The sequence below is a fragment of the Coptis chinensis genome, chromosome 8, assembly GCF_015680905.1.
Source record: "Coptis chinensis isolate HL-2020 chromosome 8, ASM1568090v1, whole genome shotgun sequence".
In the NCBI taxonomy this organism is placed as follows: domain Eukaryota; kingdom Viridiplantae; phylum Streptophyta; class Magnoliopsida; order Ranunculales; family Ranunculaceae; genus Coptis; species Coptis chinensis.
Genome location: NC_141463.1, coordinates 63,065,699 through 63,072,187, shown reverse-complemented (window position 1 = coordinate 63,072,187; position 6,489 = coordinate 63,065,699). Strand labels below are relative to the sequence as shown.

The following is a 6,489-nucleotide window of genomic DNA, read 5'->3' as shown; positions in this document are numbered from 1 at the left end:
CTAAAGCCCCACCGATAGTATTGCCTGTACATTTTATTGAACTGTTATTGAAATGTTGAAGCTTTAAAAAAAGGGTTGTAATGGCGTCGCAAGATTGAAACCGTCCGGATTATTTGTTTGAACTCTTTTTTGGGTTGTGGATTGGGTAAACTGTTGGTGGTGTGGGAAGATTGTTGGTTTGGTGTTTGGGTGATGTCGGGGTTGTTGATAGCTTTGAACAGCGTCAATGGAGGTGCTGTTAAAGCTTGGGTGTTTGTTAATGGCGGCCGATAGTAAATCGCCCACTTTCCCCGCGTGCTACTTCTATATATACAACTCCAAAGCCGCACGGTTCAGTCACTTTCACCTCTTCTAACAATTATAAAACCCTCTCCTTAGTTAAAAAAAAAGAAAAACCTACCTAAACTCTTAAAATTTGATATGTATCCTTTTGAACCTTTCAACTGTGATGATTGGCAGTACACAGACGACATTGGCGATGAGGGAGAAAACCTGAGGAAGTAGAATACGGTGGGGGAGAAGACAGTGGGGGAGAAGAACCCGAGGATGTCGATACTAACCGATAGACATCCCTATGTAATCGGAGTATCGGATGAACGACTTCGATTGGCAATTTGTACCGAGAAGCACTTGATATGGAAGTTGTGTTTTCTACCGCGTGATACAAAACACGGTCGAGTCGCGATGGCTAATACTCGGGTAATTAATTAGTTTTGATTAAATATTTTGAATATTAATTAGTTGAGTTGGACCAATTAATTATTTATCTTATACGCATTATTATTTTTTATAATATCAACATGTTGTTGACTACCGAGTTAGATCGGCTTTACTTGGTGTTAGAGAGTGGTGGAAGGTTATTAGGAGTTTGGATGAGTTTGTACATATTAGAGATAGTATTTTGTATACACCTTTGGGCATTTTGATTGATACGGATTATGAGCGTGATTAGGCGTGGTCATAGCTTTAGTAGAAAGATGGTGGAGTAGAACTCATACATTTCATTTTCCTTGTGCAGAGTTAGGGTTCACACCACTAGACTTCACTATGATTTATGGGTTGAGTATCGGTATAGGCCAACCAATACCTTTTCATACAAATTATGAGAATATGGATAGTATGCTTATGAGTTTTCCTCGTTTGGGTGCGGATGCTTATGATTCTTCTGGGATTAAGCTATCTCATATGAAGACTACATATATGGAACCCCTCTTGCATCCTGATACACGAGCTGAGTTAGCTTTGACTGTTATACCGGGTAGTGAGGGTGCTGATTAGTATGTTAGGGCTTTTTTGATGTTTTTTATTGGGCATGTTTTGTTTCCCAATGGTCATTCTACGGTACGACTGGGATATTATGCTTATGTATCTTATTTGCATACTATGAGAGATTATGACCTGGGTAGCTCAGTATATGCCACATTGATATCGGCGTTAGATAAAGCTTCACAGACATTCGGAAGTAGAAGTCCTCGATTGCAGGATTCACGGGACTTTTAGAGATTTGGTTTTATGAGTACTTTCGATGTCTTTGTCCTAACATAGACATGATTGCTGATACTCGCCCTAGATTTGCTAGTTGGTCAGGGCCTCACTTGACTCGTAGAGGGCAGATTATGAATAATATCTTTATGGCTCGTGCTCAGATTGATATTAGATTATTGTCATCTATTGAGTGGAGACCTTGGTGTTTGTCTACTGCCTTTGATGATCCGGTTATAAAGATGCGTTGTTGCGTGTTTTTTGCCACACGCGTCCGGGTTTGAAGTTGATTTTTTGCCACAGATGTTAGTGACGCGTCGTGGGGTAGAACTCGGGTTTGAAGTTCTTGGTGGGCGGCGTCTTCTTTTGTTGTTGGAGGCGGATTATAGATGGTGGGCGTTATGCTCCCATGCTAGGATGTTGGGTGATGAGATTATTGAAGTCGTGGGGTAGAACTCATATTCATGAAGTTCATGCCAAGAAATGGTGGTCCTTGGCGGATCGTCTTCTTTTGTTGTTGAAGCGATAATCGGGCTGACCACTTGTTAAAACAAAGTTTTTAATCTCTAAAACAAACCTGAAAAAGCAGAAAGGTGGAGAAAGTACCGTTTTTTGATCTTCGCCTAGACTCATAGACAAGGCCCTAAGGATTCGTAAAGAGCTCATTGACAAGGACTTTTATAGATGGTGGAACCGTGTCTCCATGGGTCCGTTGTTGCCTCTGATGTTTGGTCGGGCTAGCAACATTAAAGCAAAACGAAAAGTTTGTGGGGCCTAGAAGGGATGAGGCGTGAGCTAGAATTGATATTCCTCATCCGCTCATACATGCTAAAGTGAAACCAAACAATGACTTATTTAACATTGTTTGATTCCTAACCCACAACCTCATTTTGGGATAGGATGCATATCTACCAAACTGCGGTTTTCCCTCACGCGGATTAAATCCCCTCGGATGTTTGGGACAAGGACTTATGTAATAAAAAACTGGAGAGATGGGGAGCCTACTTATATTTCCATTCTATTACGAGGTGCCTAAATGCTTCTTCTCATTTTCACTAAGTTAGAGTGAGGAAAATAAGTCAAGGGATATTGATCCCCACATTTGTCTATACCATGGTGAGTTTAATTCATTTTTTTATTTATCTTCTTCATTATATATATAATATGTACTTTCACCAATAATTTGTTATTTTCTTGGATTTTGGCCCAAGATAGTGGGTGAGGTTAGGAAAGATATGAGAACCTTGTCGATTCGAGTCCCCGGGTTCGAGAGGGTTCTTATGTTTGATGGGATGAGGACTGCCTTGTATCATTATAGCCAAGAAAGAGAGGAGGCATATTTTCTCATGATTATTAAACACATAATGAACCAATCCCATAATACACTTTTTGTCATATACCATGGTGAAGTTTAATTGCGTATGACGAGACTTCGAAAGCGATTATATGAGGATATGCAGCAAGTGTACGCAGCGATTTTCAGCCGAGGTTCGGGAAAGAACATCGGGGATATGAGGAACTTCAGTGAAGTAGTTAACCTCCGCGTAGCGATAGGCAGAGAAGATCATCGGCCTCGGATTAGGAACTTAGAGGAGCAGAACGACGAGCGTCAAAATAGAGAGGAGAGGATTGAGTGGTAAAGGGTAAGAAGAAGAGAGCTAAATAAATTTGATGTAATATGATAAGTTTTGGATTATTTTGGATATTATATGATTATATCATAATCATAGATTTTGGACTGCATAATCATAATCATAGGTTTTTAATTTCTTTAATTTTTTCGATTTTGAATTACAATTCTTAATTTCTTCAATTGCACAATTGTTAATTTCTTAACTTCTATGCACAACTCATAATTTTTCAAGTTCTATGCACCACAGTTCTAATTTTCAGAAAAAACGCACGTGGTTTTGGCAAAACCGCGCCCCTTGAAGCCCAAGCCCACGCGGTTTTGCCAAAACTGCGCCATAGAAGCCCATTTAGCAGCCCAAGCCCACGCGGTGTTGGAAAAACCACGCGGTTTTGGCAAAACCGCGTGAGTGATTTGATGCAGCACCAAACCTGGAACCAAATATTGGTCGATTTGGTGTTTTGTTTGGTGTTTTTTTGGTGTTTTCATCAACATGTAGTTCTCCTGAAGTTGAAAAAACACCAAATTCTTGATGCTAGGTTGATATCACTGCTAAAGATGCTCTAAGCCTCTGAGGCTCCTTTACTTAAGAAACTACCCCCATTCATTATGTTAAGGACTTCTTTATGGTGATGTAGAAGTCCCTTGATGAAAAAGGCACGAACTAACGTGTCTTTCGCGAGGTTATGATGTGGACACTTTATAAGTAGATCGGTGAAACGATTCCAAGCCTCTGAAAATGATTCATGAGGATTCTGTCAAAAGAAATAAATCTTGGAAAGCATTTTATCAGTCTTCACTGGTGGGTAAAAATGTTCCATGAATAGTTGAACAAGTTTAGCCCACGAAGTCCACGTAATTAGGGCGCTTTGGGCGTTAACCAAGACGCTTTATCGGCTAAGGTGAAGTGGAAATACCCTCGGTTTAATTTGTTCAAAGACCAACCGTAGGATGGTGAAATGTATAGTAGTAAGGACTTGGTCAATCCCACACGTAATGGCGATAAGGCTTTTCATGGTCTAACCCATGAAAAACGGGTAACAAATTAAAAATATTTGGGGGGATTCGGAAATCCCCCACTGGGTCTGATAGAACGATGCAAGATTTAGGGCTATCATTTAAGGCTTTGTAATAGTCCGAGAGAGGAGACTCTCTTTCTTCAGCCATTACTTCAGGTGATGTGTGTGGTATGCTAGCTAGAGGTGTAGTAAGTGGTATACTAGAAAGACTTGTTTGTTGTCGTTGTCGGTTAATTACGTTAGGTGTTTTTCTTTGGTCCGACCTTAATCTCATGCAAGGCTAAGACCAATCTTAATGAAACACAACAACACTCAAAACAATCCTGATATGCTAGTATGAATCTCTAACAGAAGATGCGAGGTGTGGAAGAAAAGAGTACCTGAAAGCCTCCTTGCTTCGCTTATGAATAGGGTCTTGTTTACGCTTGGTCAGTGTATATAACAAGGTAGAACACTGAAAATCTTGAAGAAATGGAAATTTGAATCAAACCTGTGGAAATCGGGCAGCCAAAAGACGTGGTGCGGTCGCCCGGGTCAGGTATTTGGAGTTCCAGCGTGTATGGGCAGTGTGGCGCTCCAAGTTGGCCTTGGTAGGGCGCAGGTTGCGCTCGGGCAAAAGTTGGAATTCCAGGCGTGTGAGCGCGGGGTGCACTCGTGTTTTGCCTTGGTAAGGCGCATGTGGCGCTCAGCCAAAGGGTGGGATTCCAGGCGTGTGGGCGCAGGGTGCGCTCCACTTTGGCTTTCCCAGGGCGCAGGTGAGCTCCGAGTAATTTTTTGTGGAAACTTGCAAAGCTGGAATAGACAACCACAGTGAGAATCCAAACAAGGGTGGGTGGGGTATGGGACTTTGAAAAACTATCAAGTATACAGAAAACAATACTAAAGAGTACTAAGATGGCAGCGGCGCCATTTGATAAACATAAAAAGATAGTTTTACTAATGAATAAAGCGAGGAAACTCTAAACGCAAGTAAAACTATAAACTGGATTGTTACTAGACTTACCAAAATATATTTGTTTTCTACTCTAGAATCTATTGACGTAGAGTTGGAATAGAAGATTTGTTCCACTCCTAGTCCTTTAGTATTCAAGTTTTCTACAATTGATGGTCTATCCAAAGTCAATGAGAGATTTACGAGGGACTTTATACTACGATGTGAATTCAAATAACAAGCTACGAATAACAAAATGACAAATTGCTAAGAGTTGAATCTAGATAGAGAATTAGGGGAATTTGATTCCACCTTGACTCCAACTTAATAAACTAGCGTAGATTTGTTGTAAACCAATTCTTACGTTCTCACGGTAAGAATTGATCGTTCTAATCCCTAATTATACATGGCATTTCTACCAATTTATAAGTAGCATGTGAGGTCGTCCACCCATTCTCATGGCGAATCAACGACCTTCTAGAGTGGAATAGATTCTTACAACGATTCTATACTACACTATCAAGTTTTCATCAAGGCTTCATCAAACCCCTCTAATGGAGGTTTAGCCTTGATTCATCAAACTATCATTTCCCATTGAATTAAAACTAGACATAATATAAAGATTTGAACTTTACTAATTTAAACTAACAATACTTCAAATATAATTAATACTAAGAATGGAATAACAACAAGAATTGAACTTAGATCTACATATTTAAATGGCAAAACCGAAATGATCAAGAACTACTATTTTATTTATCTAAGCAATAAAGAACAATCATTCCCAAATAACTAATCTAAAACAATGTATGAAACTAATTAATTAACTAATTGAAATTTCAAAAACTAGATCTACAAGTTATTTTAATGGCTACTTTTTATTCTAAGCTATATAACTATATATTTCTTAAGAGCTAAGTCTTGTTTTATGTAAAGAAGGATACCAGATCCACAATTTTGTGCATGGGCTGAGGAGCCATGTTTTGGGCCGGAAAATCGAGCCCAAAGCCCAATTTCTTCAGTCCACAGAGCCCGTTTCAGCTAGCTTTGACATCAGCAAACTTTTTATCCATTTCTGCTCCTTTGATTGGGTCAAGGCTTGGACCAGTGGAAAGCTCCTTCCGAGCTGGTCATTTTGACGTAAGGTAGGCCCAAATCTGAGGCCTGAGTCAAAAGATATAGTCTTTGGAAGTTTTGCTGACTTGTGCACTATTTCTGCCCGTGTTGACTTTTCAGCTTTTGACTGGGCTTCATAAAGGCTTGTCTCCTTGAATCTTGACCTTTATCACAGAACTTCTTAGCAACCAACCCTTTGCTCCCTTTATATCGACAAAGTGACACATTTCTGCACATAATTGAGTTCCATGCCTGAAATACATAAAAGCACGTAATTTGCATTAACTCTTATTTATTACTCGCATAATTGG

At 39.8% G+C, this 6,489-nt stretch overlaps 1 non-coding gene across 1 annotated transcript; it reads left to right on the top strand.

The window, feature by feature from the left end:
* The first annotated feature begins 3,793 nt into the window (after positions 1-3,793).
* LOC147482351 (small nucleolar RNA R71) lies at positions 3,794-3,897 on the top strand. The gene has a single exon (XR_015207101.1). It is a non-coding gene; the product is annotated as a small nucleolar RNA R71 (small nucleolar RNA).
* Positions 3,898-6,489: the final 2,592 nt, after the last annotated feature.